The sequence below is a fragment of the Bubalus bubalis genome, chromosome 6 (genome assembly GCF_019923935.1).
Source record: "Bubalus bubalis isolate 160015118507 breed Murrah chromosome 6, NDDB_SH_1, whole genome shotgun sequence".
Taxonomy (NCBI): Eukaryota; Metazoa; Chordata; class Mammalia; order Artiodactyla; family Bovidae; genus Bubalus; species Bubalus bubalis.
This window is the reverse complement of record NC_059162.1, coordinates 56537836-56559057: the sequence shown is the minus strand read 5'-3', so window position 1 is coordinate 56559057 and position 21222 is coordinate 56537836. Positions and strand designations below refer to the sequence as shown.

General features: G+C 41.3%; 1 long non-coding RNA gene across 2 annotated transcripts in view; it reads left to right on the top strand.

Moving 5' to 3' along the window:
- Nucleotides 1-21222, top strand: part of LOC123334072 — a 71006-nt gene that overhangs the window by 40175 nt on the left and 9609 nt on the right. The window lies entirely within an intron of this gene.

Below are 21222 nucleotides of genomic sequence, written 5' to 3'. Positions count from 1 at the left end.
CAAGGACCAGGCGGCATTGCCATCTGGCTGGGGTTTCATGTGCTTTGGAAAGTAAGCTGGTGTTCTGAAGGCAAGGCAAGAAGGTACCCAGTGCCAGGGAACAGAGTAAATGAGAACTTGTCTCTAGGCCACGAATTCTGGAATTTCCCATAATTAACATTCCAGCTGAACATTCAAAAGGCCCAGGCCTCTGGTAGGCCAATAAATTAAAATAGGATAAAGTATTTAGAGTCTAGTTATGAGGGTAATGGTCTGGGAAACCATTGCGTTTGTCATCCGTGAATTGTGACTCAGTGTTTGCATCTGTCAAGTGGCAATAGATTTAGAAATTTAAAAAACATTAATGCTGATGGGGATCTTAGGGTTAATCTACTCTAAGTCCTTTATTTTAGAGAAAAGGATCCTGAAGCCAGAGAGGTGAAGCTTATTACTGTAATAACATTAATATTAATAACATTAATAGTATTGACTGTGCTGAATGTCCTAGAGTAGAAATTCATTTATCAATACAAATTCTTCCTGAAAAGTTATTGGAACTATCCCTACATTACCGATAAGTAAACTGAGACTCTTTGCTACCCCATGGACTATAGCCCACCAGGCTCCCCCATCCGTGGAATTTTCTAGGCAAGAGTACTGGAGTGGGTTGCCATTTCCTTCTCCCGGGGATCTTGCCAACCCAGGGATCGAACCCAGGTCTCCTGCATTTCGGGCAGATGCTTTACCGTCTGAGCCATCAGGGAATCCCTAAACTGAGACTTACAGAGGTTGAGCATCTTGTCAGGGTCATATGGCTAGCAGTGGGCTTAAGATCAAGTCTAGTGGATTCTAGATTCCGAGATTAGAAAAGTAGTTCATAGCTGCTTATGTAGAAAATGTTTCTTTTTCATATCTCAAGAGTCTGGAGAGGGTCAGAAAGATGAGATGGAAGAGAGATAATGGTGCTTTTTTAAACAACTTATGCTGCTTTGTCTGACAATAATGATAACTGAGGAAAAGTGCTGGTTATGTGTTGGGTATTATATTAAGTTGTTTACCAGAATTACACCAATCATCGAATCTCACCCCCTCTAAGATAGGTGATGATATTATTGCTATTTTGTGGATTAGTAACCTGAGGTGCAGAGTTGAGTCAAGGTCACAGAGGTAGTAAATGATAGAGTCAAAATTTGAAGCACAGTCCTAACCTTTATGAGTGCATATGTCTGCTGCTGCTGCTAAGTTGCGTCAGTTATGTCCGACTCTCTGCAACCCCATAGACGGCAGCCCACCAGGCTCTGCTGTCCCTGGGATTCTCCAGGCAAGAATACTGGAGTGGCTTGCCATTTCCTTCTCCAATGCATGAAAGTGAAAAGTGAAAGTGAAGTCCCTCAGTCATATCCGACTCTTCGCGACCCCCACGGACTGCAGCCTACCAGGCTCCTCCGTCCATGGGATTCTCCAGGTAAGAGTACTGGAGTGGGTTGCCAGTGCCTTCTCCGGCATATGTCTGATATGTCTGCTAAGAGTCGGACACGACTGAGCGACTTCACTTTCACTTTCCACAAAAATACCATATCATGGCAATTTATGTTTATTATGATGACCTTGATCATTAAAGACAGATTAAAATGTAATCACATTTTTGTTGGGAAATGCAGTCTTTGTACTCAAGTGTTTTGGAGATGGGTGGTTCATCTAGCCTCCAGATAACATTTCTATATTAATATGTCAAATCCTGAGCATTCACCCACAAGGATCTATTTGCTTAGGTTAACAGGATTCACCCAGCTACAGTTCACCCTTGTCCTGCCCCTTTCTTTCCAGAACTGGAAGGAAACCCTGTCCTGCTATTAGTCCCAGACTTCTCCTCAGTTTGAATGGTTGTATTAGAAGACGTCTTGCAGATGGGACAAGCATGAGGTTTTGTGAAATAGTGGCATCCATTGGGGTTGAAAGGTATAGAATTACTTAAAATAGAAGTTCTTTTCCAAATGATTTCATGTCTAAGATCTAAATTATTCATTTGAGAAATTAACCAGTTTAGATTGCAGAAGTTACTGTAGGTTTTTTTTTTCTTTCTCTTTTGCCTCTAATGGATAATTTGAAGAAATTGGCTTTTATATTAAGAAGATAAAACATGAGTTGACAAAATTGCCATATGATCTTACTGCCCAATGGAAGGGCTGTTAGAAAAAGGGTTGTTTGATAAGTCTTAGATCCCAAGGTGCTTGAGGGCAGGAGCTATATGCTAACATATATGCTATTCTCTTTTTCTGTTTAATGCAGAACCTTGCACAACTGGACACCATACACTTTCCAGTTAAATGATATGTGGGAGTTGGTTTGAAAAGCAAAAGCCCCAGCTAGAGCATTGCCCTCCTCCTGGGCCTTTGTGTTGGCTGTCTGCCTACATCTGGTCCTGGGCTGGATGGTCATCCCCAAAGGACACGGATATGGGTGGACTGGGTTAGTAAAGCTGGTAACGTGATGATGCGTTTTCTGGCTTCCGAGTGTCATGTGCGTTTTATTGCTCCTATCTGAAGGCAGTGCCCTGCTTCTACAATGGGCCCCGCTGAGTCATACAAGAGCTCTCAGCTTTTCCTCTTATATGGTAATACCTATATCTGAGCATGAAATTGGTCCCAGGTGTCTCTATCCATGGTCTCTAAGCCCATGAATAACCCCATTCTTTTGTTTATTTACTCATTCAATTTTTCTATCTATCCTCAACTTTGTCAAAAAAAATCACTCCTTCACTCTTTATTAGCAACCTATGTCCCCTTATTTTTTTTTTTACTTTGTTTTTATATTTTCTAAGGGGAACTATTGTGTTAAAATTGTCGTAGCTAGATTTATTTTCTTCTGTGTATCTGGATCTATGCTTGGGACTTTAAATGAAAAATTATTTGTAAGAATTGTCATCACTGAACTTATTATATGTCAGGTCCTGTGCTAAGTGCTTTACAGGCTTCATTTAATCTTTATAACAAGCTTATAAGTATTAAATCTATTTTATATTTATTATTTTATATTTAAATCTATTTTATATATTATATATATAATATAATATATTTATATATTATACTATATATATTTATATATTATACTATATATATTTATATATATAATATATATTTTTATATATAATATATATTTATTATTAAATCTATTTTATAAATGAGAAGATGGAGGATCTGAAGTTAACTAACTCGCTCAAAGTTATCCGGAGAAGGCAATAGCAACCCACTCTAGTACTCTTGCCTGGAAAATCCCATGGATGGAGGAGCCTGGTAGGCTGCAGTCCATGGGGTCGCGAAGAGTCGGACACGACTGAGCGACTTTGCTTTCACTTTTCACTTTCATGCATTGGAGAAGGAAATGGCAACCCACTCCAGTGTTCTTGCCTGGAAAATCCCAGGGATGGCAGAGCCTGGTGGGCTGCCGTCTATGGGGTCGCACGGAGTTGGACACGACTGAAGCGACTTAGCAGCAGCAGCGGCAAAATTACCCAGATAGAGGTAGCACCTAGAATTAGGTAGTCCAATGCTGTACACCATACTCTTAACCACTACAATTATGTAGCCTCCCCTTAAATCTGTGATTGTCCATATTCCTCATAACCATCCCATCAGGTCAGTATATTACTGTATGTATCTAATAAGGTCCATATTGTGATCTCAGGTCTGTTTGTTTCCAAAGTCTACACTCTTTCCACTCTCCAAAATGCCTTTGAGAAAGATAGACTCCGAATCATCCACCATCACCTACTCATTTGCTTCCTTCTCAGGAACAGAGAGACAGGCAGAATTACTCATGCCACATGTAATCCCCAAGCAAGTCCCATGGTTTAGTACACTGGTTTACCAACTTCTTTAACCTTAGTATTCTTTCTTCAGATTTTATATGGTAACTCAGTTTGTACAAGAGCCCCAGACAGAACTACATGTCTGAACTAAGTGTCTGAACTAGTGTCTGAACTAAGGGTGGTGAACCAGTGCCCTTCCTGTACCCCCTGCTCTGCCTCCATGAGCCCTGGTTTCTTCAGCTCCTTGATCAAAATTTGAAGGACACCGGAAAGCACAGCTGCAATGTCACTGATCTCAGCCTAAGTTAGGAACACATGGCAACCATCCCCAAGTGGATAGTTATTTGTCCTATCTCTGCATTTATTAGGCATTACATTATTCCAGATTATCAATGATTTTGAAAAGTATTGTTGTTATCCCAGCCAAAGACCCATTTTCTAAGCTCATCTTTCTATAGATATCATTAAAAGAAATTTCTTGGCAAGATCAAATTAATAAGCACTCATCTCGTGCCTATCAGTCCCCAGAATCCAAAATTCAATATGACAAGGTAACTTCAGTTATGATTTAAATATATTTTTCTCAGTTTTCTGAGTGACTTAAATCCAGTTAGCTAGGGCCATTCCAAGACTTTAGTAAAACAACCTCCCTCAGGAACTCGAGCACCCAAGCCATAGACATATCATAAACACAGGTTACTCTAGGGTTTACTAAGCAACTGGAATAAACCACTGCTCGCTTTCTTCCTACAGACAACTCAGAGGACATGTCACTCATGGACCTCAGCTTCTGGATTCCTTTATATAAAACCAAAAGAGATCATAGATAAGTCACTGCAAAATTCTCATGCAAAATTTAGAGTATCATGAAGACACGTTAAGTTTTCTGGCTGCATCTACTATCTTTAACATTTTATTATCAAATTAATTTTCTGAATTTGACCTTCAGAGATAATGATGGGAAAATCTGGCTCTTCTGAAGTGAAGGAGGTGGGAAAGATTTCATATACATCTTTTAGGTTATGAATTTATGGGATTGTGGCAAAGTATCCTATGTGTTCACAAATTCCACATCTTCGTCTTTTAGCCACACACCTATGCATTTCCAAGCCTGCTGTGCAGTTGTGTGTGTGCATGCGTTCTCAGTCACTCAGTCATGTCCAGTTCTTTGCAAGCCCATGAACTGCAGCTTGTCAGGCTCCTCTCTCATGGGATTTCCCAGCCAAGAATACTGGAGTGGGTTGCCATTTCCTTCTCCAGGGGATTTTCCTGACCCAGGAATCAAACCCGAGTCTCCTGCACTGGCAGGTGGACTCTACAGAGTCACCTGGGAAGACTGCTGTGTAGTTAGGTGGCGTCATATCACTGAGTTCTGGCCTATAGATGTTGGCAGAAGTGATGTGTGCCATTTCTAGGCTGACCCATAAAATCACCCTACACACCCTCAGTGGTTTCTCATTTTCTGGCTGAGTGGAAAGGATGCTGAGAGTTTAGAACAGGGTGGAACCAGAGGATGGAAAAAGTCTGAGTCTCCCAAAGACTATGCAGAGCAAACCCTCCCTCACCAACCTGCACTGGACTGTGAAATGAGTGAGAACTAAAATTTTATTGTGCAAAGCCTCTGAGATTTGGGGAATGCCTGTTACAGGACTTGGTTTACTCCAACTAACGCAGAGGTACAGTGAATAGAGCATAAGAATTAGAGTCAGAGAATTCTGGGTTCTACACAAACTTTCCCACTTACCAGCTGTGTGACCTTGCGTAAATTACTTAACCTCTCAGAGTTTCAACTTCATTTGTAAAATGGGAATATAATAACACTTACCTCATAGGATTGTGGGAGAATGCTATGAAAACATATGTGTATAGTGTCTGTTACATAGCAGGTGTAGCAAGATTACAAATTTACTCACACAATCCAATTGTACAAAGAAAATGTAATTTCTTTATTTCTCTATAACTGACTGAATTTTTTTCAAGAACCTTCAGCCCTGGGGTAAGCAGAGAAACAAATGTGAACTTTAAATGAGCCAGTTAACAATATGTCAGTCTCCTTTGGTTTAAAATGATCTCTTTCAGGTAAATGCTCAGATTTTCAAATCTTCCTCCTCAAGCTGGGAGATGGGGGAGTTTCCTCTGTTGCCATAGCAATGGGGTGTGGTCCCAGCGGTCTTCACGTAGGCCCTTGGCTGCTCTCTGAGTCTTCACCAGCCTGGTTGGATCTTGTCTTTAGCCTGTATTGTTAGCGCTTGCTCAGCTGGCATCAGCTGTTAGAAACCTGAGATTCTTCTATTTTAGCTTGGTATTGGCCCAAGGGCCTCTCTTTTGACCCAGCTGGTGCTGTGTAGCCCTCCAAGGTCTGGCTGTGATTCCCCCCTTGCTTACTGGCCTGGCTACCCTTGTCCACAGGGCCATTTTGCTCTACCCTGAGGACTCCTCTGGTGAACTAACTGCCCCATAGGTCAGTCACTTTCAGTTCCTTCTCTAGAGCATCCAGGAACTTTTGAACACTTTCTATATAAGGAGGGAAACTCCAGGAAACATAACTCAGTCCCTCTCAAAGCTTAACCATGATTTTGCTCTGCTCTGGCCATCATATGCTGGCATGGGGTGGGGGCCATACTCTGCAAGACAATCCCTCCTGGGAGATTCAGACAAGGGCCTCTTTGCTTTTGGTATTTGTGACTGACAGACTCTAGGGTGACCTCCTATGATCCCCTCTTCCTGGTTTTCATGCCCTTGTATAACCTCCTCTTCTTGCATGTGGGTGGGCAGCCCTGTGACTGTATTTCATTATATAAAACTTCATCTTGCTGGTAGATCATTCTACAGGCTTTTCTTGCTGACTTGATGAAATGGCCATGGCCATGTTGATAATGGCAGGGAATTATAGATGAACTCTAGGAATTGTGGGTGAATTCTAGAATCTGATGGGCTGGAGGGACTATAAGGGTCAATTAGAAGCAAGAATCCTGAGTGAATTCCTCCTTAGAAGGTCTTCAGATGAGAACACAGCTTTGTGACATCTTGATTACAGCCCTGTGAGATGCTTAAGGAAAGACCCTGTGGGATAATAAATGCACGTGATTTAAGCTGCTAAGTTTGTAGTAACTTGTGCAGCAGTGACTAACTGTGAAGAACTTTGGCTCAGAGAAACTGTTCACAGCATGTGTGACTCATCATTTATCCTCTCCCTTTGTCCCCTTCTGCTTCCCACAACCCACAGGGGGATAGAAGGACAGATTTTAATTTTCCTTTTCACTCTGGTGGGAGGACCCCTCCTTCTCCCCCTCTTCCCAACACACAGCATTACTTCCTCCTGCCTGAAGTGACATTCATTTTTCTCTACATCCTTTGTGATCAAGATATAGAGTGGCTGCTATGAAACATAGTTTAGAAGAAGAGGTAAAAGGTATACAGAGGATTGATATCTTAAAAATATTATCCTCGTGACATAGATCATTATATATAGTTTCCTCATCTTTAGACGCAGTTGATATGAACCTCATTGTTTTCCAGGTCAGAAAGTTACTCAAACCATCTTTCACCCTAATTTTCTCTTGAGTTTTTCCCTATCTCAAACTTCTCTTGGCATGAAGGAGGCTGTCAAAGCTGGGTGACCACCCACTGATATAAATATGGCTTGCTATAAATGCTCAGAGAGTCTGGTTTCCCATGGGAATGCATCTGTTGGAAAGATCATCAGGACAAGCAACTATCTAGTTTGGGTTCACGGGCCACAGTCACGGGGTATTAGAGCTGAAGAAGTATAAAGTCCAAACATCCTCATTTTATAGAAAAAGGAAATTGAGGCCCAGGGAAGTGAAATGACTTGCAAAACCCCATCATGTTGGTTATTCCAAAGCTGGATTCAGAATATGAGCATTCCTATAAGCAGTCTGCTGCTGCTGCTGCTAAGTTGCTTCAGTCGTGTCCAACTCTGTGCGACCCCATAGACGGCAGCCCACCAGGCTCCCCCGTCCCTGAGATTCTCCAGGCAAGAACACTGGAGTGGGTTGCCATTTTCTTCTCCAGTGCATGAAAGTGAAAAGTGAAAGTGAAGTTGCTCAGTCGTGCCCGACTCTTAGCGACCCCATGGACTGGAGCCTACCAGGCTCCTCCATCCATGGGATTTTCCAGACAAGAGTACTGGAGTGGGGTGCCATTGCCTTCTCCAATAAGCAGTCTATGCACCAGTTAAGATATCATGTACAACTACAAATACATGTTCGGTGGGAAATTCTTTATGAAGCAACTTTTGTCAGAATGGATTATTTTTTTAGGTCCACTTTCTCAAGACCTCTTCTTTTTGCAAGAATTAAGTTTTTATCCTTTTCTATTAGTAAAAGAAATCTTCCCAGGAAAAGTCAAAGAATAGCTGCTTTCCTCTGAGCTGCTAAATGGTGATAACAGCTGTAGGAATTCGTCCCCTCACACTCCAGGGAGTGAGCCATGGGGCATTTACAAATTTTGGGTTCCAGTGGGGTTGTCTAGACCTGGGCAGTCTGCTAACCTTGGCCGGAGATAGAATTTTTAAACTGTGCTTTTATGTAGAGTCTCTTCTTTCTCTCTCTTTTTTCCTCTTAAGAAGGGGAGCTAGACTTTATTTTTTCTTTTTAGCCTTGAGTTTCTGACAAAGCCCTGGAAATATGAATACAGCCTTTGTGAAAATGAGTGAGAATCTTCTTTTAAAACAATTCTTTTATCATTTTTATTCGTTTTGCAGAGATTCTTTTCACTCATAGAACTAGAAAACAGTTTGGGTCATAGAGAATAACCTTTTGAAAGCATGTTGTTATTTTATTCTTAATTCTCCTAAGAGACCACCCTGCAGACGAGTAGCTTGAGACATTGCAAAGGCTGCTTTGTTTTATCCTTTCCGGGTCCTAACAACAGTGGGTTTATGACATCAGCGTGGTGCCACTTTCTGGTTTTATGTGAGATGGTGTGGTGTGGGCATAAGACCTCTGGTTGTGGAGTCAGACAGAACAGGGTTCAAAGCTCTGGGAACTGAGGTGACTTATTTTGCTACTTTGTATTAGTTTCCTCCAGTGTAAAGTGAAGGAGGAATAATAGTACTCAGCTCATGTGTGTGTGCGCTCAGCTGCTTCAGTCGTGTCCGACTGTTTTGCGACCCCATGGACCGTAACCCACCAGGCTCCTCTGCCCATGGAATTTTCCAAACAAGAATACTGGAGTGCCATTTCCTCCTCCAGGAGATCTTTCCGACCCGGGGATGGAACCCGAGTCTCCTGTGTCTCCTGCATTGCAGACGGATTCAGTATTCTTGCCTGGAGAATTCCATGGGCAGAGGAGCCTGGCGGGCTACATTCCATGGGGTCTCAGAGTCAGACACTACGACTGGGCGACTAACACTTTCACTTTTCTTCACCACTGAGCTATAGCGGAATAGAAATGTTAGGAACATTAAGTGAAGATAAGAAGTACAGCACACCTAACACAGGGCCCGGCACATGGTCAGCACTGTCGTAGATTCAGGACACCTTATTGGAATTCCAGTGCGTATTTGATTGTTCATATTCCCAGCTGGTCTAAAGAGTCCATCAAAGAAGGAACTGTGTCTGTCCTGTTCATCATTATAATCCCAACATCCATCTTAGTGCTTAATACAAAGTAGGTACTCCAAATGTATTTACGTGAATAAATGAATGATTGAAAACTGATAACTCTTGTTAGTGGTCTCTTAAGCTTGTGCCACACCCCCGCTGACCACATAGATCAGCTGAGTCCTCTCAGCCACACCCTGTCCCATACACACACACAGATGTGGGCACCAGCTACTTCCAGGCTTCCTATCTGGGACAGATTTAGTTCACATTCAGGAATCTGAAGAGCCTTTCCTTCAGAATCTGGCGTTGACTGAAACTTACAGAAAATGATAACAGCTTGAGGTTTAAGAACAATATCTGAAGAAGAGCTAGAGAGAACAAATGTTAAAATAATTTTGTTAGAAAAACAAAATTTCCTATAACTTAGTTCTCAAAATTCAAAACCTAATGTGAACCCCTCATGAGTTCAATAATTTCCAAGGAAACTGAGGCTTTTAATGTTCCTGTTCCATTATAGATAATTTCCTTCTCATAGGAGGCCTCTAACAGCACTTGAGATAGAAATAAAAATAGTCCAAGGAGAGAGAGTGGGAGAAATAAAAAAGGAACATAAGATGGAGGCGAGATAGATCCCCAGGAGAAGGAGAGTTTTGTAAACAAGCTCTCTGAATGGTGATTGGATTCATCCTTGTATCACTAAGGCCCAGCACAGACAGTAGACATGTGAGCCGGTCAGCACAGATTCTTGAGCCAAAGGGGGTCTGAGGGGTGAAGTGATGGAGGATTAGACTTAAAGCTAGAGCAGGAAGGACCACAATGGGCCAGTGTCTACTGCCTGGGCCAAGGAACAGAAGGAGGAAGACAGATGCTTGGAAGAAAAAAAGACAAGACGTTGGAGTGAGAGGCTCTTCTCCTTTTACTTCTTACTCTTTTGGTTTCTTTATTTAAGAAAAGCAACAAGGGAGAACTATCAAGAGCAGAAGATCCTAGAAGGAGTTGAAGGCGGAAGTGGGAGATAAAAATAAATTCCTTGTTCTACTTTCACTCTGATGATATTAACACTTGAGTCTAATTCTCCACTGCCTCCTCCTCTTCCTATTTATCTATGTTCACCTTTGTCTCTCTCACTAGACTACAAGCAACTTGAAGGCAGAAAATTTTTTTCTTTCTCTTTGCACTCACCTGGGGAGTGCCTGGCTCATTTGTTGCTTGATGAATTGAGTTGGCAAGAATAGTTGATGATGTCTGTGAGTGGGTGCATCCATATAAGGAAACTCCATTATTCAATATAATGGGTCAGTCAACCCTTTCCCCTCCCCTGGTTGCATTTGGGATATACACAATAAGGAAAGGAAAACTGTAAACTAAAGGGGGAAATTTTTGCACTACCACAGTGATGAAAGAAACCACTGGAGTAATTTAATCAAAGCAAGATACTATAGCATGTCACCTCTGCTCTTATGGTTGTTAAAGGGAAAACATACCTCTGAGTGAGACAAGGGGCACTCAGGAGTGTGCACTGGTTTTTCTCCATAATCTACTAGTTCTTATCTCAGACTGAGTTACCCTATGGATAGAAGGTAATCCAATGTCTTCCAGTTGTCATGTCCTATCTATTATAGCCCATTTCATGTTAGAAACAGGTGATGTCACGCCCAGGGATACAGTTAAAATATTTTAAAAACAGAATCACTAGGAGATGAGTGGAAGGATATGGAGAGGGAAAGAAAAGCAGGGCAAGAGGACAGAAACAGAGGCATGAAAAAGACCTGGCAGTGGAGAATAATCGAGCTGCATTGCTCTTAACTGTGATGTGTATAACAGATCAAACCTACACTTCTGCATCTAAGGTGGGAAGATGTGGTTTCGGGTAAGTTGCAAGTTAGCCTTTTGAGTGATGGGGAAAGTGTAATCACATAATTCTACGCGAGATCAAGTTCTTAGCCTTTTCCAAAATATACTGTCCCCTTTAATAATCTGGATCTTGAAAGTTCTCATTAAAAGAAAAAAAGTTGTAACTGTGTATGGTGATGGATGTTAACAGGACTTATTGTGGTGACCATTTTCAATATATACAAATATCAAATCATTATGTTATACACTTGGAACTAATATAATGCTATGTCCATTATAGCTCAATTAAAAAACATCTGATGAAATATAGATCTTTTTTTCCAGAAAAAACACAGACATCCACAATCTTCCTGCAATTTTGGAGGTTCACAGACTCCTGCAGTCCATTCACTAACTCTGTGGCAAGGTCCCTTCTGGCCAATATAGTCTCAGTGGCCCGTACATCTTATCCAAGATTCCAGCTTTCAGTTGCCATTTACCCCAGAGCAAAGGAGACCCAAGTGGTCCCTGTCTCTGAGTAGGGGGTTATCTGGTGTCTCTGCTCTGTATTTTTGGTGCAGAACACCTGGCCTTCCAGAAATAGGAACTGCTATTGATAACAAAGGTTTGGCTGAGGCAATCTGAAATGGTTTTCTCTCAAAGCTCTATGGGCGACGAGTGGAAGAAGCACTCCAAACACTATTGGGTTACAGGAGTCTGTCAAGGGATATGTGGAGATTAGTGGCGAAGGGAGGGGAAGGAGGACATGCACACAGCTCTGCTACTGTGTCCTGTCACACATCTGTTTTCAAGCCGTGACGTGCTTCAGACTAGAACAGGTAAGTATAGCAAAGGCTCAGGAATGGCAAACAGAATTCATCTTCCTTTCCAGTTCCTATAGACTATGTGTGAGCTGGTTACATGGAGTCCCTCAATGAATCACTCCTCCGAGTAGTCATATCATTGTGAAATCTTCTCGTGAATTGAGGCTGCTCCTCTGATATGCTTTAACCAGATACAGAGGAACCAGGAAGAGAACTGAGGTTTTCCAGCTGATGGCCCAGCTGAACTGCCCCCAGAAAGCCAGCACCAGGTGTCAGCATGAGTCATCATAAACATTCTAGCTAGTTAAGCTTTCAGATAACGCAACCCAAGCATCGTTATATAGGGTAAAAGAAACATCTAGCTGGGCCTAGTCAGCCCCCAGAACAGTGAGAAACAAAAGAAATAGTTGTTATTTTAAGTCACTTAGCTTTTAGGTGATTTGTTATTCAGCTGGGCTTCCCAGGTGGCTGCCTGCCAATGCAGGAGATGTAAGAAACGCAGATTCGATGCCTGGGTTGGGAAGATCCCTTGGAGGAGGGCATGGCAACCCACTCCTGTATTCTTGCCTGGAGAATCCCATGGACAGAGGAGCCTGGTGGGCTATGGTTCATGGGTCACAAAGAGCTGGACACAATTGAAGCAACTTAGCACACATGCACACATGCATTATACAGCTAAGGTAAGTCAGACAGGTTGCTATTCTCAGAATACTGTGTTAAGATGTATTTTTAGGTCATATCCAGACTTGGTTGGAAAGATTCCATGACTGATTGCCAATTTCTCATTGCAGCAGGAAGAGAGAGTGGAATCCTGTGTAAAAAAAGAGACTGGAATTATAAAATTGCAACTTATATTATCTCCATAGAGCTCAGAAGGAACACTTGGCAACTTTTTGTGAGAAAGTTGTGACTTAGAATAAAAATAAATAAAAACTTGGCTTTTCGTTAGCTCTGAGATTTTCTGTGTTCTGAAATTTGGCTTTGCTAATTTCTGAAGAACTTTAAAGCAGGACAACAGATAGAAACTCAGTGAAAGGGTCATGGCTTGTAAGGCCTGAAGGATTATCACCAGGATTCACTCTTCTCTCTTTGCTACCTATTATCTCTCCCTCTAAGGTCAGGGATGTAAATACCATGGAGGGTCCTTGGAACAGTTAGCATTCTTGCAGATTGTACTGGCCAAAGTCCAGTGTAATATGGAGGTGCTGAAAATGTTTGTACAAACCTCACTTGCTCACTCACGAATTCATTTTAATTTGTCTACAGTTTTATGGTATGTATCTTTTTCTCTATGCCAAATATCTTTGCAGGGACTGCAAAGACGTAAACAAGATATAAGTTTTAAGTCGTGGCCCCTATCTTCAAGGAGCTCATATTAAAGCAATCTGGACGTTACAACAGAATAAGAACAATATAGCCACAATAGAGGCTCCTGTTAGAAGAGTAAGCACTGTGTACCACTGTATCTCATGTAATCTTCTAAAATTTTTTAAATTAATTTTAATTTTTTATAACAGCTATTAAGATTAATTCACATATCACATATCAATTCCTTTAAAGTGCATAACTCAGTGCTTTTAATATACTTACAGAATTATGTGATCATCATCACTATCTAATTCCAGAACATTTTGATCACCCCAAATAGAAGCACCTACCTATCAGCAGCATGACTCCCTATTCCTCTTACCCCTCTCACCCTGGCAACCACTACTTTACTGAACTTTGTGGATTTGCCCATCTGGAACATTTCAAACAAATAATTCAGTATATGGCCTTTTGTGTCTGTATCAGTTCATTTAACATCTTTTCAAGATTCATCCATGTTGTAGCATCTTTCTTTCTATTGCCAAATGATACTCTATTGTATGGATATGCCATATTTGGCTTCTTCATCAGCTGATGGACATGTATGCTGCTCTCACTTGTTGACTATTATGAATAATGCTGCTATGACCATTGGCACAGGTTATTGTATGGAAATATATTTTTTATTCTAATGGATATTTATATAAAAGTTAAATTGTTGAGTCATGTGGTAACTATGCTTAATTTTTTAAAGAACTGCCCAACTATAACTGCCTGTCTTTTATTTTAGCCATCCTGGTGGATGTGAAGGTGCATCTCATTGTGGTTTTCACTTGTATTTCCTTCATAAGTAACGATGTTAAGCATCGTATGCTTAATGGCCATCTGTGTGTTTCTTCCTCTATCTTTAAATTGGGTTATTTTTCATTGTCCTTTTACTGTTCAGTTTTATGAGTTCTTTATATATTCTTTACAAATTCCTTATGAGGTATATGATCTGCAAATATTTTCTCCTATTCTGTGGTTGTGTTCTCCCTTTGACAGTGTCCTTTGAAGCTAGCTGAAAATTCTTTAATTTTGGTGTCATCCAATTTATCTACTTCTTCTTTTATCTCATGCTTTTGATGTCATTGAGAAATCATTTCCTAATGCAAGTCCATGAAGATTTTGTCCTATGTTTTCTTCTAAGAGTTTTATAGTTTACCTCTTATATTGAGGTCTAAGTTCTGTTTTGAGTTAATTTTTATATATGATGTGAGGTAAGGGTTCAACTTCATTTTTTTGCATGTGGATATTCAGTTGTTTCAGGACCATTTGTTGAAAGGCTATTTTTTGCTGTTGAATAGTCTTGGCATCCTTGTAGAAAATCAATTGACCATAAAAAATGTAAGGATTTATTTCTGGACTTGCAATTCAATTCCATTGACCTATATGTCTTATGTCAGTCATTTAATCTTTATAACAGCTATATGAGGAAGGTACTACTAAAGGCTCAGACTCTGAGCACTTTACTTTCTTCAATATCTTGTAATTAATATGCCGCAAATCAAAGACTGGCTTTCCCTGGTGGCTCAGTGGTAAAGAAACCACCTGCCAATGCAGGGTTCGATCCCTGGGTTGGGAAGATCAATCCCTTAGAGGAGAAAATGGCAACCCACTAGAGTGTTCTTGCCTCGGAACTCCCACGGACAGAGAAGCCTGGCAGGCTATAGTACGTGCGTGCATGCTAGTTGCTCAGTTGTGTCTGACTCTTTGCGACCCTGTGGACTGCATCCTGCCAGGCTCCTCTGTCCATGGGATTCTCCAGTCAAGATACTGGAGTGGTTTGCTGTGCCCTCCTCCAGGGGACCTTCCTAAACTAGGGATAGAACTCATGTCTCCTGCATTGCAGGCAGTTTCTTTACTGTCTGAGAAGATCCCTTGGAAAAGGGATAGGCTATAGCACATGGTGTCACAAAAGAGTTGGACACGACTTAGCAACTAAATAACAACAACAAAATAGACTGGAAAAGTAAGTTGAGGGTAGACCATGAAAGGTCTTGGCTGCATTGCCAAGGAGTTTGGGTTTTCTCTTGGAAGCAACTAGGGAATAATGGTAGGTTTTATATAAGGGAGTTAGGTATTTATGTAACTGGCAGCTCAGAGCAGGATGGATTAGAGTAGGAGGAAATAGAGGCAGAAAAACCAGATTTAGAGTTCTTGTGAGTGAGACAATGATAAGAGCAGGGATGGAGAGAAGAGGGAAGTTATCTAGGATGCTTGATTGACAGGACCAGTGATTGATTTGGAGTCGGGGAGAGGAGTGAGGGAAGAAGGGAAAGGAAAAGAAGAGATAGAAATGAGAGGAGAGGGAAGAGAAGAAAAAAAGAAAGAAAAGAAGCAAAGATTTTTGAAGGTCTAAGCCTTGTTAATCTATTTCCATTTTCAGGTGAGAAAATATATTCAGAGAAATTTAAAAAATTGTTCAGTCCCAGATCTGCTGGTCAATGGCTGAGATGGGTTTCAAATTCAGTCCTCTTTGACTCCCGAATCCCGTCTTTCCTCCTCACCACATTGTCAAGGATAAAAGTTCAGATTTTTAGTAGAGGTGGGAGGATGAGTACTGAGACCATCTATAAAGAAAAAGAGAGAAAAGAGATGGCTGTAATAGCAAAGAGCAGAGATTCATTTGGGGACGCATGATGTTTGAGGTCGTTGTATGACACCAGGGTGGCACAGGCGAAGATGACCTACATGTGATTAGACATATGAAACCAAAGCTCAGGAGAGGCACAGGGCTTAAGATCCCATCCTAGGACTCACTTCCTACTTCTGAAATTTTGGCTGATGCTATAGGAAGCAGCTGAGATTGTCCAAGGAACCAGTAGGAGTGTGAAGAGAAGAAAGACAAGGGAGGAAATGGTCTAGTGTATCAAAGATGAGAGATGACAGAGCCTGGGCATCTTCCTTGGTGGCATGAGTCCTTGGGCATACCTGGCTTGTACCCACATAAATGTGGCTTCCAAGCCTCAGAGAGGCTTGAAAGACAGCAGTGAGGGGCCCTTTCTTTCCTGCAATAAGCACTCAATAAATGAACATTATTATTATTGTTGTTGTTGTTACTTTGGTTATGATTATTCACAGAGCAAAACTCAGCAACTATTTTTCAAGAGTGTATTTCATACAGTCCTCTTCAGAGGCAGGACTATGGGATAAAATAATTTCCTGTCCCTCCTGAATCCAGAGCTCCATAATTCTCTCTACTATTGACTAGTGAATAAGAACTATCTTGAAATTTGATGCCTGGCACAGAAGCTATCATTATACTTCCAAATTTTATTGAGGAAATATTTGAATCCAAACAGAGACTTTCATTTTGTTGACTTTTAAGAAAGCTTCATTCATATTCACCCAACAAATATTCGTTTAGCACTTGCTCATATAAACAGTCCTATGATAAGTGCTATGGTAAAGCCCTGTAAATACAAAATCTCTGTCCTCGAGCAGTTTGTAATCTGGGTAAGGGAAAGGATGAACATACCTGCAAATGGAGTGGGTAACTAACCAAAGTCAGCAAAGCTATTTATGGTTAAATTGTAGACAGTACAAATTACAGAAGGAGGGAGGGGAAAGATAGAGAAAGAGAGACAGAGACAGAGGCAGATAGATAGACACTGCAGAAACAAGCATGAAGCTAGCCTTGAGATTGGTTAGGATTTGGCTAGTCAGAGTCGAGGCAAGTCCAGGAGGGAGAAAAGGGAGATCTCGGTAGAAAAGAGGAAGGAAAGACAGTTGAAGTGTGTGCCTATGAAAGCAAGAGCGAGGTGGCCCGAGGGAAGCAGGGCACTGTAGGGGTGCAGCCTTGGGGGCAAATGTGTCCTCAGCTGCCCACTTGGACTAGGTTCATCCTTTTATACGGGTGCCATCTTCTCCTCTGTAGAAAGTATTATTTACGGCATCTTGTTCTCATTCCAACCTTCTGAGATGCCTATTTTGGAAGAAATATGGTTACCAGTTTCTCCCAACTATTGAAGAAACCCATTCACTGCCACATACATGGGTCTTTGCAGTTTTGTATATTATCCAGAAATGTACTTTTTACCATTATTGGAATGTCTCCCTTTCACTCCCTTTCCTAAAGGCATGAAGCCTGCTCAGGGTGCTGCCATGTTAGGAAGCAGAGGCAAGTGGTTCTGAGGACAACTGATGTTGAGAGGCTGACTTTTTCTCCCAACAGCTTCTAATTCCTCTCGCTAGTGCTTTGTGTATGTTCTGTTTATTGGGGATGTAAAGTCCCATAGAGGGCCCTGGGGCCTATTCTGTGCATTGTGTAGCTCCTGGATGGCCAAAGATGGGGCTGAGGGAAAGGTTTCTTAAATACCAAGCAACACTTGGAGGATTTATACACAAATGAGTCAGAAATATGGAGATTAAATTTTCGCTGAGATGCACATGAATTAAGGAGAAAACTGTTTGAGGCAATTGAAAAAGAAATGCCACAAAACTTAAAGCATATGGAAAATAATACAAGATGTTGGAGAAATCTCAGAACGGATGGGGTTTGGCCTAACTAGTCCTTGGAGCCCCTCCTCTTTTCATAAAAATCTCATCATTTCAAGAAATTAACATGACCTTAGAGACTAGCTGAAAAGGGTCCATCTCTCCAGGTTTGACTGGCTCATCCCCAGTCTAACTGTTCAGATTTTAATTTTTCTTTTTTTTTTTTTTACCTTGTTCTGCGGTTCATGTCTAAATACTCGAAGATGTTTATATTGCATACATTCAGCTTTAATTGGCCCTTAAAAGAAGGTGTTGATTAGAATCTGCTCAACATCAACAGCTAGCTCACACAACATTCTGTAATTACTGTTTATTAATTTAGTTCAAGTGGCATAGTTGAAAGCCCTGTTCAGATGGGAGAAGTAAATTGTCACTGGTATTGAATATGTAAATGATGTGCATTGTAAATTTCCATAAAGAAATGTTTAAAGTTAAATGCTGTGCATATAAACCCTTCTGGTTTTATCTAACCTGGCCCTTGGATTTGAATCAGGTTTTTACACAGGAAGCAGAAGGCTCTAGAACCTGGTGGAGGTCCCCTGGGTGGGCCATTGCCTCAGGGTGGTACATCTCACCTTGAGTTTGTAAAATGAGATTTTGTAATCAAGTTTTGTTGTGTGTGTTCCCTTTTTCATGAAACAAGGCAACGCTAATGCACTCTCTTTATCCTTCTTCATAAAGCCCTTCCATGGAGTCCCCAGCAGATTTTCTAAGGCTGTTTAGCAATCCAGCAAATTCCCCTGCTTCCCCAAGGAAGCTTCTAGATGCTGTCAGGTGGCATGCTGAAAACAACAGCAACTGAAGACAGCTTTTCTTTAGCAAATAGCTGAAATAAATTCATATGGATGTGTGTGTGTGTGTGTGTGTGTGTTTTCTTCCCCCAAAATACCAAAAAAGATGGTAGAAACTGGGGCAAATTCTAAAGTCAGGACTGTTTCCTCGGGCCCAAACTTATCTCTGGGAGCTGTATTAAAGGCTCTGTGCAATTCTTCCCAGAATAGAGAGCATTTAATCTGGTTGGAATAAGTTTACGATATCAAAGATAGTCTTAGAGTCTTGCTGTAATAAGGTTGAATTAAGTGAAAATTTCCTTCAAGCATAAAGATGCAACCAAAACACTTTGCTTTCTTTCTGTACTAATGGTGCTTTGGGCAAATTACTTAATCTATCTGTTCCTTTCATTCCTTAGCTGTAAAATGGAGAAGATAATAGTACCTACTTCACAGAGTACATGCAAAGATTAAATGAGATAATGCCCCTTAAGTGCTTAAAACAGGGCCTGTCCATAATGTAGGGACAATAAATGCTAACTATTATTTGTCCCTGTAAAAGTATTTACATGGTTACAACTGGACCCCCAAATGCCTTTATACATTTGTTAAGAGATTCCTTTTCTAGAAATTTCTGATTGTTTTGGGAGAGTCTGAAATTTACAGCTAATCAGAAAAGATGGTTCTAAAAAATTAGAGAAGAAAATCAAGGGGTTTTGTAATCATGAAAATTCAATTATAATTTTTTTTTCTCCTAAAGGTTGAAAATAGTAGTTGAGGCAAAAAGTACATCTGGCTCTTCTGTCACCAAAGCCCACACATGCCCATTTGGGGGGCTTTCTGGCTTTGTACAAGGTTTTCAGCCCAGATGTTGGATGTTTTCAATTTTGTAGAATCTGACTATAAATGAACTAAAAAAAAAAAAAAAATGGCCCAACTGTTACTGGGACTAATTATGATTAGTTCCAAAGAGATTGTGCATGCTTTCACTTTTCCTTTATGAAATGTTCCTGAACAAAGCTTTCTGATGGAATAATCCTTTCAGAGGATAGCTGACATTTTCAGTAATAATAATCCTACCTCAGGTCCATAGAGAGGAAGTAATGGGAAGGCAAAGTGCTTTGGAGATGCCAGCTCGTGTATTTCCATGACCTTTCTCTGTTGTGGGTGGTAGGAATGACTCTCCCTATTTTACAGATGCTGAAACTGAGGCACTGAGACCTAAAAGCAGGAGCATAAACATTCTAGAGCAAGTCACTGATAGAACCAGGAAGCCTACAGTCTTAAAATCTGACTGGACTGAATCCAATCGAGTTAGGAGCCATCTGCTTCCCTGATGACTCAGTGGTAAAGAATCTGCCTGCAATACATAAGACTCAGGAGACATGGGTTTGATCCCTGGGTCAGCAAGATCCCCTGGATGAGGGCACGGCCACCCACTCCAGTATTCTTGCCTGGAGAATCCCATGGATAGAGGAACCCAGTGGACTACAGTTCATGGGGTTACAAAGAGTCAACTTATCACGCACACACGTACTGAGGACACAGATGTTAATGAGAGCTCTTGTCAACCAGGTGAGCCTACCTTGATGGCTTGGATGTGTTTCAGCTAAGGTGTCTGTTTATGGCTATAAAGTAAATTTCATTTTCCTATCAATGTTTGTTGAAAAATTGGACCAATGGGCCCCCAAATTGCTCCCTTAAGTAGAGCTGAACATTTTTGACATGGGAGAGCTGAAAGTGGTTGCCCAGGCTCAGGCTGTTTTTAATCATTACTATTTCCACCCTGTTCCCATCTTATTAGTGTTTTGAGAAGTTGAGAAGAAAAATAGTACAGAGCTGAGAGGACATCTGTAGTCCTTCCCACCTCTGGTGCTCACTCTGAGCAATCTTTCTTCAGGTCACTGGGAGCTCTGCCCAGCCAGGGGCCCCTAGTGTGGATTCTTAATACCCTTGGAATCTGGCTTTGCATCTCCTGGGGTGACCCCAAGCTGTATTCTCACAGACTGTAAATAAGTGACATATCTTCCATTTGGTTTAGTTTCTGAAAATATTTTATTAATCGAATTGCCCATTAATGCCTTCATTGCCTGTCAGGCACAGACAAAAGGAGGTGACAAAGGGTGAGCAGAGAGAAGACTGGTGGACTCTCCCCTCAGGAAGATGGGGGCTCATGGTGGGTGGGGGATGGTAGACAGAAGCAAACCAACTGTCACACAGGGGGTATACTGTCATGAGGCGATGACAGATAGAATGGATATCTAATCTTGTCCTGTGGGGGATCTTAGGAGGAGTTTTGAAGAATGGATATAAATTAGCCAGGAGAAAAGGCAGTGAGATGCTATTTCACACAGAAGGCAGCTAGGGTGTGCAAAGGTGTGGGGATTGAGAGAGCTTGGCCTCCAGGGCACAGTGTGGAGCAAGCAGTACTGTGTGGCTCTCATATAGGCTGCTCACCCTCACCCAAGTTGTCTACTGGCTATGCAGGTGATGAAGGGTGGAAGCCAGACTCAGAAAGCTGCTTTATGCCAATTGGTTATACAATTGGTTTCCTACTTTACTGATGGAGTAAATCTGTGTACATTTATGTG